The sequence below is a fragment of the Mustela lutreola genome, chromosome 3 (assembly GCF_030435805.1).
Source record: "Mustela lutreola isolate mMusLut2 chromosome 3, mMusLut2.pri, whole genome shotgun sequence".
NCBI classification, from domain to species: Eukaryota; Metazoa; Chordata; class Mammalia; order Carnivora; family Mustelidae; genus Mustela; species Mustela lutreola.
This window is the reverse complement of record NC_081292.1, coordinates 55,930,825-55,942,956: the sequence shown is the minus strand read 5'-3', so window position 1 is coordinate 55,942,956 and position 12,132 is coordinate 55,930,825. Positions and strand designations below refer to the sequence as shown.

At 35.4% G+C, this 12,132-nt stretch overlaps 1 long non-coding RNA gene and 1 pseudogene across 1 annotated transcript; one reads left to right on the top strand and one right to left on the bottom strand.

Annotated features, from left to right (window-relative positions):
* Window positions 1–878: 878 nt before the first annotated feature.
* Window positions 879–11,636, bottom strand: LOC131828046 (uncharacterized). Its single transcript, XR_009352202.1, has 3 exons — window positions 11,533–11,636; window positions 3,189–3,347; window positions 879–1,200 (listed from the first exon to the last, which is right to left on the bottom strand). It is a non-coding gene; the product is annotated as an uncharacterized LOC131828046 (long non-coding RNA).
* LOC131828045 (60S ribosomal protein L37a-like) lies at window positions 4,636–4,908 on the top strand (annotated as a pseudogene).
* Window positions 11,637–12,132: the final 496 nt, after the last annotated feature.

The window sequence follows — 12,132 nt, the reverse complement described above, 5'->3', positions numbered from 1 at the left end:
CTTCTTTTTCTGCTCTGTCCTTCTCTAGCTCATACTATTTGGATTTTGCATCTCTTTAATGGCCTTTCCAATTTTCTCTCCTCTTTTTCATACATTTGGTTTTTTGTTCTATTTCTCATAGATTTTCCATATTTATCCTCCAGACCTTCTATTTCTTTCTGTTTCTTCTCTAGTGTGTTCATGTTTTTATGAAGAAGCTAAAGAGTTGAAATAGGACTATCTGGAAGTATTAACATATATGACAAAGGGCTAGGAAGTATAATACACATTCATCTTTGTTTCTTTAAATTCCATGAGAAGTGCTTAGTACATAACAGACTCTCAATAAATTCGTCATGGAGTATTGTCATGGAATAAAGAAAGAAAGAAAGAAAACAGGCTAGGTTCTAGTCCCAACATATATGTCTTTCCTATGTCATCATCCTCATAGTATGACCTCTAATGGTCTCCATTTCTAGCTAGCAATTTAAGACCACATTTTCTCTCTGCCACTAAAATTAGTTGATTCTACTAATTAGTTGATTCTACTAATTCTACTTTTTTAATACTATCCCCTGATGATGAATATCATTATATAATACACAAACAAATTTTAGTTAAGTGAAATTTTAAAATTATCTCAAATATAAAACTTACTATACAGGCTAAGTAAAAGAATTAAGCTCTCTGGTACTTGAAATCCACTAAAAATCCATCTCAATATATTATGTTTTTGCTAGACCTTACTATTTAATTCTAGTAAACAAACCAGGATTGCAATTTGGTAAACTGATTTATTCCTTGAATAAATTTCAAAATTCTTTCTTGTATTATATATCATACAATGATCCAACCACCCACATTGGTTCGTTAAAATGTGAAATAGTTTCATACAATTCGACTGATTAAGCAGGGGTCATGTGAAGAATTTTCTTGTGAAGTGGAACAGTGCAAAAGGTTTATATATCTTGATAGTGATTACAGGAAAGCTATCAAGCTTTATCACACAAGCAATTCATATTTTAAAAAACAGTTTCAAAGTAAGTCTTTCAAATTCTAGGCATCTATACCTTTAAATCAGTCGGACAACAGCCAGATCTTTTAAAACCTTGGACTCTGTTTGCCAATCCACTAGCTTAAAAAGCATGCTTTTCATTCCTCTTTTTAAATAAAAACAGCCTTGTCTGCACTGATTTCATCATCTCCATTGAAAATGTTTATCTGCCAAATGAAAAAGAAGAGTACAAATTAGAAACACTGATACATCTTCTGACATTATTCATTTAGAAGCTAGTTCTCAAGTTGTCATTACATTTACCACATAAAAATTAGAAATGATTTGTTTGGAGACCTACAGCTATTTCTAGACCCAAGATGTTTGGACAACTGTAGATAAAGTTTCATTATCAGACTGAACTAAATATGCTATAATTATATATAAATCAGGATGATTTTTGTTCCATGAACTTAAGTTATTAATCTACTCAGGCCAAGCAGCAGGATACCATCATTCTCCAAAATTATACAAGTGTATTTCCCAGCCAAAAATGTAAGAAGCAATGTTTGAAAATTAAGGTCAAGAATTGGTTGGACAATACTCATGTTTCTATGATCTGATTGTTTCCATCTTTCTTCTAGTCTGTGAAATTCAGCCTACTTTCACAAAACCTGTGTTTCTTTATGTTTCATTTGTACTCATCACACTTGAAATTATTAGTTCAATGTCTATTTTTTTCCAATAAACTTTGGGCCAGGGCCCTCTGCAGCCTTATTCTGTATGTCTAATAATACCATATTAGGTATCAATATTTGTTGAATGAATTAGTTAATGATAAATGAATGCAGAAAAATAAACCTAATTTATTAGGCTGAGAATTGATTTAGGTAGGGAATGGAAGTTGGAAAGTTCAAATGACCCTGTATTTTCCAAAAATTTTACATGATAATAGTTTTTTAAAACTTTAGTATGCAAAATGTTATATACATGGAGTTAACAAATAGTAAAAAAAGAATGATGGCATAGGTAGCTGAAAATGTTGATTTTTAGTTACCTAAGTCCTAGGGAAAGTAGGGAACCAAAAGCAATTCATAATTCTGTACTTAAATATTTAAGAAATAGGATTGAAGGATTCATTAGCCTACTGAATTATTATGATTTCTAGACCAATTAGCATCATAATTGATTTAAATAACATACGAGATGCAGACCTCTAAGAATATTTAAGATGTTAATCAAACAAAGAATTACACTGAAATATGAGTTTGCTTTTCTAGCATATCAAAATCTTATACTTGGGCAAAGATGACATTTTTAAGAACTTACTTTTCAATATAGAAAATTCTTGCTGATTTTGCATTTTATGTTCTTATTAAAGCAATTTTCTAATGTTTTCTTTTCATATGTTAAGATATTTTGTTTATAAAAGAATATGTAATGTTTCCCTGTAGGCCTACAAACATGACTAGAATGCTACATAGCAATGCTTCGGATATAATCTAAAAAAAATGTCCTTATGTGCAACAGCAGAGACCAATGATTCATGAAATTACTCAATGTTGGGTATATTCCTTCTTATAGAACTAATAGTTTACACAAGACATTTTCCTTCCAACTTTGAATACAAATATAAATTCTACTCAGTATGTCAGCATTTACATTAAAATGAATTTCTTACTCATGGGAAAAGCTTTAATTAAGTGTATTTAGAAGTTTGGAAATCAGCAGCACATCATGGTGAACAATTTAAATGTGACTTTGCCTACTTGGGCTGGAATAAAACAAGTAACAGAAAAGAAAGAAAGAAAAAAAAAACGGATGAGAGATCTTTCTTTTGCCTATTAACAAAACTATTACTTTTTCTGCATCTATACCAATACACTCAACTTCCCTTCTCCTGAACAGAAGGAATGCCCATTTCCTACCATAGCCTGTTGCTCTGTTTGTGCTCAGGATCCCATCACAGTTCACCGCTGAAGACTCCACTTTTGAAACTAAACTTGATTTTTCTCCAAAATACATAAGTATACCTTAATATCTTTCATTTATTTTTAAATATATATTTAATATAAATTAAATACCTTATTTTAAAATCTCTGTTACTAAATTGTCCATGTGTCTTCTAACAGTCACTGTAAGATACATGAAAATGATTTCATTATCTCCTAATAGGAAATTTTTCTTCTATAACCAAGGTAGGAACTTCCATTACCTTGTATCATGTCTCATTATTAATTCCTTTATTTTACCAATCACAATATGAATCTTCTTTATTTTGTTCACTTGATAATTTAGTATTTTTCCTCCAAGTAACATATGGGCTCTTTGAGGCAGACCCCTTAACTCTTGTTCATCACTGTATCTTGAGCTCCTAGAAGTGATCAGAACATAGCCATTATTTAATGTGTATTTACTGAATGAATGAAAAACCTATTCAAGTCTCTTTGGAAAAATTAAGTTTCAACCCTAAGTAATGATGCAAAAGAGACAAAATGTCTTATTGCCACTTGCATTTCTCTATCTTTCCTCCCTTCTGTCTTCCAGATTCTAGTACTCTTTTACTTCTTTTTTTTTTTTTTAAATTTTATTTATTTATCAGAGAGAGAGAGGGGGAGAGAGCAAGCACAGGCAGACAGAATGGCAGGCAGAGGCAGAGGGAGAAGCAGGCTCCCTGCTGAGCAAAGAGCCCGATGTGGGACTCGATCCCAGGACGCTGGGATCATGACCTGAGCCAAAGGCAGCTGCTTAACCAACTGAGCCACCCAGGCGTCCCGTCTTTTACTTCTTCACTGTAATATTGTCTCTAGTATTTTACCCTCTAGACAGTCCTCATTGTCCAAAATAATAATCATTTCAAAAAAATCACTCAATTCATTTAGCTCATATATCTTTAGATGAGCAGTAAGACAAACCCAGTTATTTAATTTAATTAATTCATGTCAAGGCAAAAAATTAAGATTTGTATTTTCTTCTCTACCAGCTTTCTCAAGTGCCTATTAGATTGTTCAAAGGAGCAATCATACTGTATCTCTGGATGGCAAGAAATCAGACTCTGTGTGATTCTCCAAACATCTTTACTAATTCCTAAGGAGATCTGTGTAACTGTTTCCCAATTTTAACCATTGTAACCTTGTACTATCATGTAATTAGCCCTGGGCATAGATACCTATTTTCTAAAACTACTTTCATCATCTTTATCCTTCCAAACCTTTTTATCCTACTTTTCTTATCTCTATTAATGGGAATATCATCTACCTTTATCATGTATGACCATCATCATATGATTTTATTGCTCAAGGCACAAAAAGATTATCACCTTCTCTCACCTCTTACATAGTGACCAAATATTCTCAACCCTATCTGAAATATAACATGAAATCCATAAATTCATCTTATTTACATCCTATTTTTTCCATCTTCATTGAGGACCTTGTGGTGTGCCTCTAGGGTAAGCCTTCTTCCACACAGCTCCTTATCCACACAGCTAATATGATCTTGCTAGGATGCAAACTTTCCAGGCCATTTCCACTTACAACAGAAAAATAATCCCTTCAAGATCTAGTATATGCCTTCCTTCTCAAACTACTCTCAACTCTTCCACATGGAGCACATGATAATTACAAGTAAAACCAGCATTTAGAGACTGGGTTTGTGGTGACATGGCTAAACACACCAAGAAGATCAGAATCCTGGGTAAATAGGGGACCAGTTATGGTGTCTCCCTCTGAAAAATGGTGAAGAAGATTGAAATAAGCCAGCACACCCAGTACACTTGCTCCTTTTGTGGCAAAACCAAGATGAGAAGACAAGCTGTGGGGTTCTGGCATTGTGGCTCCTGCATGAAAACCATTGCTGCTGGCACCTGGACCTACATCACTTCCGCCCTCATGGCAAAGTCAGCCATCAGACTGAAGCAGTTGAAGGACCAGTAGAAGCTCCACCATTTGAAACACTGCTAACCTATATTAAACAGGTTAATTTATGTAACAAATTTTTTTTAAAAAAAACAACATTTAGGGGCGCCTGGGTGGCTCAGTGGGTTGGGCCGCTGCCTTCGGCTCAGGTCATGATCCCAGGGTCCTGGGATCGAGCCCCGCATCGGGCTCTCTGCTCAGCAGGGAGCCTGCTTCCTCCTCTCTCTCTGCCTGCCTCTCTGCCTGTTTGTGATCTCTCTCTGTCAAATAAATAAATAAAATCTTTAAAAAAAAAAAAAAAAACAACATTTATTGGGCACTTACTCCATTCCAGGAGGCATTATAAATATTTTGTTAGGTCCATAATCAAAGGAGCGAGACTGATACAAAGTGAAGATCAAGCAAAGCTTTATTTTGCTCCAAGCATCGAGAATCAAACCGACCGTTCGGGGCCGCCTCTTACAGAGAGGGCAACCGCCCCCAGCCTCACAGACTAACTTTTATAGAGCAAAGGCCATGTGGTTGAGCCTGGCCACACACAGGTGGCCAATGAGATTGCAACACACAGAGAAAGCTGCACAGTCATGCTAGGTCACACACGGGTGGCCAATTGAATTACAATTTACTCTAAAGTAGATATTTAAACTAGTCTATCACCTTGGTCAGAATTGGCACCCAAAAGGCGCCCAAAAGGTGGGGCCCACACTCTTTGGTAGCTAGGGAGACAGTATGAGGGCTCCACTAATTGGATGTCTCCACCTGGCCCAACTCATCCCTGCATTCGGGGCTCTGTTATCTCCACCTGACCTGCCCCGCCCTTGTATTTGGGCTCTGTTATCAGGGACTGGTCGACCATATTTTATTACATAAACAACAAAAATAAAAAGAACCTGGGGCTTAGTGGAGCACCTGAGTGGCTTTGTCAGTTAAGCATCTGACTTAATTTCAGCTCAAGTCATGATCTGAGATAGAGCCACTCTGGCTAAACAGGCCCTTACAATTTCACCAGGATAATCTCATTTATGTCTTACAATAACACACTAAGAAAAATGTACTATCACTGTAATAAATGTTAAAATGAATAAAGTAAGGCCTAGAAAGGTTAAATAATTGTCCCATGCAAATGAAGGAAGTCAGGAATCAAACCCAAGTTAGCTTGCCTCACAGTTCATATTCTATTTTTTAAATTTAATTTTTAAATTAAATATATTTGTTATGTGCAAGTTTAACATTTTGTAAGTTTAAGGTATACAACCAGTTGATATACATTTATATATTGCAGTATGATTGCCACTGTAGCTTTAGCTAGAACCTCTACCACATCACATAATTATCATTCCTTTTTTTTTTTTTTTTAAGATTTCATTTTCTTATTTGACAGAGAGAGCCAGTGAGAGAGAGAACACAACCAGGGAGAGGAGAAGAGGAAGAAGCAGGCTTCCCGCTGAGCAGGGAGCCAGTCATGGGGCTCAATCCCAGGACCCTGGGATCATGACCTGAGCTGAAGACAGACTCTTAACATCTGAGCCATCCAGGCACCCCATAATTATCATTTCTTAATCGTTAATAGCCATACTCCACAGCATCTTGTTGTTCCCCCATTTAAAAAAAAAAAAATGTTGTCTTTCATCTCTATCATCATTGCTGTGCAAAAAAACTCAGTCTGTTAAGTGGCCAGGTAAGCAACCATCTCTTGGTTTTGGCTCAGGTCATGATCTTGAAGTTGCAGGATCCAACACTGCATCAGCTCAGAGCTAAGCACAGGGTCAGCTTCAGATTTTCTCTCCCCCTGCTCCTCCACTTCTCTCTTTAAATTAAAAAATAAAAAGAACCTGGGGCTTAGTGGAGCACCTGAGTGGCTTTGTCAGTTAAGCATCTGACTTAATTTCAGCTCAAGTCATGATCTCAGAGTCTTGGAATGAAGCCCCACATCAGGCTCTGTGCTCAGCAGAGTCTGCTTGGGATTCCCTCCCTTTCTCTCTGCCCCTCCCCGCCTTATGCTGGCTCTCTCTCCATCTCTCTAATAAATAATTCTTTAAAAAAAAAAAAAAAAAAAAAAACTTGAGGCTTAGTGAGAGTTGATAAATTTCCCAAGACTGCAAAATCATAAAATTATAGCATGGGCCTGAACCTAGGCTACTCTGAATTCACCATCTCTGCCTCTGCCCTTGGTCTGTCTGGTCCCTAAGATGAGATCAAGAGTCCCATAGACACTCTGCCTTCTAACATATCCTTGATCACTGACTACAATCAGAGGACGTTATTAAATGCCTTGGGCTATACATAGCAAGGAAAGATGTTATTGGAGAATGCTGACTCTTTCTCTCCAAATGTCATCCATCAATAGTCAATTCGTGCAAACATCAAATCGTTTTGAAGTATAAGGAGAAAACATTAATTTGTATGAATTTAAGCATGTGATTAAAGCATGAAATTCTTCCCAGTCATGACTATGAGAAAAGTTTGAAATGAACTGTAGTCCTCAGACCACAGTGTATTAATGTATCTTCCCAAGGGCCCATAGCTAGGAATGTTTCAATGGCTCAAGTGCACCCATGGGTGGTTATCTGGAGTGCATGTAGATTCAGAAACAGCTTCTTTTTTTTTTTTTTAAGATTTTATTTATTTATTTGACAGAGAGATCACAAGTAGGCAGAGAGGCAGGCAGAGAGAGAGAGAGAGAGGAGGAAGCAGGCTTCCTGCCGAGCAGAGAGCCCGATGCGGGACTCGATCCCAGGACCCTGAGATCATGACCTGAGCCGAAGGCAGCGGCTCTAACCCACTGAGCCACCCAGGCGCCCCAGAAACAGCTTCTGTTTTTGAGTGAAGACCAAAAGAGGTATTGAAATTCCATAGAATATTGTAATTATAAGTCATATTTGGCAAATATTTTAATATATAACACAAACTACAATTTTTTTTACTTTTTTCTCCTCCAAGGCATAAAGTATCAGAAAATATTTTAGACTCTCCTTATATTGAAAGAGAAGTAAACACAGCTAAACATACCTGTAGGCTAGAAAATTAACATACAGATTTTTTGCTGTCGTTGATCACAGACCATTTAAACCAAATAAACAATAATAAAACTATGCAATAGTTCTAATACAGGAGCCACATTAGTGATCAGTTCATTTTGAAAGTAAATTTATCGCAGATAGCTATAAATCATAAAAATCCTTTGGCATAATAAGTAAAATATAATTTTACATTGTCTAAATGTCCTCTATCATGGTAGAAAGACAATTTTAGCTATTGTAACTGGTATGGTGCATGGACTCTCGTTTTATAAATATTTAGGCTCTGACAGTCCAAGTGTGTAACTGAGAAGAGCAGAGCCCAGTGCAGAAGATGAACACCAGCCCCTGAATAAACTGGAGAAGACAAGAATGTAAGCATGACCATTCTTTTATTGCACTATGCTTTGTTTACTTTTAGACACTGTGTATCAATAAAGCCACAGGTGTCCAGTCTCCCACTAGGTTGTCACCAGAGAGTTTATCTTTTTGGCTTTCGAGTTTCTGTAATAACGTTATTCAAAAGATGAACCCATTTCACTTTTATTAACTGGGAAGTAATTTAATATGAACAATTTGAATAATTCCTTCTGAAAATATATTTTTATGGCAAATCTGTTGCTTGGAGTCTTAGGGTCTGATAAATGACAATCTAAACAGTTATTACTCACTGCAAAATGGTCAAACACAAGGTTTAGCTATACCAAGCTGAAACCTTCCTTACTTCCAGTAATTCTCCCATAAAAGGCCCAAACACAATCATGCCAATTCTAGAGGCAGAACATATGAACAGAGCAATCTGTCTAAAATAGTATTCCTGCTGAGAAAACACAAGAAGACCATGAAAAAAACCTCTACTTGAAGGAAAAGGCAAATAGCAAAAATAATGAGCTTTCAAGTTAGAGACAGAGCAACTCTCTTCAAAGATGATATGCACAACTACTTATACACAGCACTGATGAAATATAATTCAGAATAAAACATTCAAGAAAAGTCATAATTACTATAATCGCTGTCAATAATAATTTTTAAAAAGCCTTCTTTTTCAAACTACAATCTTGGAACATCTATTTACTGATATGGATGGCATGTTGTGTTGCACAGTCTTTTTTATTGTTGTAAGTATTATTAAATTAATATAATTTTTTAAAAATCAGAACAAATGCAAACTGAAATGCATGGGTTGAATGTGAGGTGTGCTGGCAAGCCACTTTGATTTTGAGTGACATTAGATCTGATACTTTGTTATGTCTCCCATTTATGACATAGGTTGTTTCTGTCAAGCACAGTGTTTTTTCTCTTGCAACTCTACATTTCTCCCTTTAAAATATTCCAAAATAGATTCAGTCATAGGTCATGTGCATAACCTCACCACCATCACCAAGCCTTTCTTTATTCCCAGCTTGAGCGCAAGCCTCTTGAAGAGGGAACAGGGACAATTTGCTTACACTCACTGTTCCATCTCCATTGCCTATACAGTGCCTGGTACATGGGAGGTGCTGAATAAATATTTATTGAATGAACAAACGAATGAGTAAATACTATGACAAGTTGCTAACACCTATTTTCAAATTAAAAACTCCATAACAGCAGCAACAGCAATCTCTAATGTGTCAGTATTGTGTTAAATGTTGTGCACACCAGCACTCAGATAGATAGGACTATTTTCCTTTTACAAATGGAAAAATGAGGTTCTAAAGTTCAAGACACATGTGAATGGCTTACTGTTAAAGCCAAGTTTCTAACTAATTTTGGAAAAGTTCATATATCAACTCAAATTAAGTTTGGCTGAGAGTAACAGAAAACTTCATGGGAGTGGTTTAAACTCAAGTTTGGTATCTAGCTGTGCTCTACAAAATTTTTAAGAACCAACACTCCATCCAGGTCACTGTTCTAACATATTTGAGTTTTGTCCTTTATTCTCATATTCTAAGGCAATATCTTCCCTCCAGAGAGCAAGATGGAGGAGGAATTAAAGAGTAGTAAAAAAAAAAAAAAAAAAAATACATGACAATTCTGTCTTAAAGGTGTCTGGAAGCTGACACATTCATTTATATCTCACTGACCAGAATGTAATCACTGTTATGGGTTGAATTGTGTCCCTCAAAATTCATATGTTGAAATCCTAATACTCAGTACCTCAGAATATGACCTTACTTAGAAATAGGGTTGTTGAAGTTGCAATTAATTAAGATGAGGTCATACTGGAATAAGGTGGGCCTGTGATCCAATATGACTGATGTCCTTTCAAAAAGAATGCTATGCAAAGACACAGACATGAACACAGGAAGAACATTAGAAGAAGATTAGAATCAAGCTGCCATAAGCCACAGAGCTACCACATGCTAGGAAAGATGCCTCGAACAGATCAATCACTTCCTGGCAGCTTCAGTGGGAACATGGCTCTGCTAACTTCATCTTGGACCTCTAGCCTCTAGAACCATGAGACAATAAATTTCTGTTGTTTAAGTCACTCATTTTGTAGTACTTTGTTAAGCCCTAGAAAATCAGTAACGTAACCTTTACAAAATCTAGGTTTTTGGCTCTATGTTCAGTTAAATTTTTGAAAAAGAAGGAAAATAACTATTTCAGGACAATAATCAGTCTCTGCTAAACTATGCTACTCTCTGGAAAGTGGTCTCGAGGTTCAGTATTTCAATTAATTGTGAAAAGTATATTAGCACATCACACTTTAAGCCACATAGAAAGAAGAAAAGGCTAACAATTTAATTATGACAGGTCACCTACAAGAAGATGCATTCTTATTTCAGAGTTGTGAAATGTAAAAAAAGAAATGGGCATCTTAGAATCAATAAAATATAGTAAATAATCTATAGACATTTATTTATAACAGTAATCACAGGAAAGAAATAGTTTACATGAGCTATAATATAATATTTTATACTCTACCTTACATAAAACAGATGACTTGCCTTACTGCAAATTTAAAAAAGTATACAAAACTTAATCTGATGCAGATTATTAAAATGTCAATATAAATATTGATATAGATATAAATAAATAAAAGTAAACCTCTTCTTTGATTAACCTTGTTCAAAGTGCTTCCACTGTATTAGTGGAATGCAAAAATCAGTGGTTTCATATATTCCCCTTAAGTCAATGTAATATTTGTTATCAGTTATATTTACCCTGGAAAAGACTTTTTGAGCAATTTGATGCCCCTTTCCCTCCCAAATAAGAAAATAATAATGCTGCTTTAATTGGGAATAATAAAAAGAGGATCTAATAAGTAAGATAATAAAAACTGTAAAATCATCAAATGCAGTCATAATTAATTTCCTGGCCTAAAAAACGTTTTTGCTTTTATTTTCCTTTTCTCCATGAAACTCAGTCCCATTTACTTGAATTATTCTCCTCATTATGTATCAGCTAAACTTCTTTAGAAGCAACTGGGATTTTTCTCTTTAGTCCCAAAAGAAAGTTTTAATTGCATGTTGCCATGACAAGTTGAATTATTAAGACACATATTACTAGAAAATTCTACAACTTTCTAATTTTAGAGGGTCTTATCAAGATAGCCACTTCCTTTAGATGTAGCCATGATCTAAAAAATGCAATGCATCTGTCTCACAATTAGCAAGGAACAATGTAAGGATCAGCTCACTTGCGTATCCAGGGCCAGAGAAAGGAAACCAGGATCTCCCACTGTGCAGGCTTTGATGATTTTACATTTGTGAACACATAACTGAGCTTAATTCAGCAACTGACCTGTGAAAGAGCATTAGTAATTAACATTAATATTAATAACTATTATAATATTTAGAGTGTCTCCCCATGGTATTACAGAATATAATAAAAACAATTTGAGATTCAATTATATCAATAAGCAGCTAAAACATTAGACAAAAACATTAGCTAACACAATGACAAAAATGCTTACCGTATAAAGCAGGCATCTGTGAGGCAGAGAGCAGGGTTTCTCATAAAGATTGCTGTATATTGTGCCTTTAAGCAATGTCTCTAGGTAGATATTTTTGGGAGAATGTAGAATTTAGTGGTAACAGTAATTTCGCTAAAGGAAAAGGTGAGGGAATAGTCAAACGTACTTAGAAAAATGGAGGTGATAAGTAATTCATTCTTTCTCTAGATGGTATTTATTGAATATACTTTGTCCCCATGATCACCTATATGCTTAACTAATCAATGTTCTAGATCAGGAGTCAGCATGCTTTTTAATGAAAGATAAATATTTTGGGCTTTACTG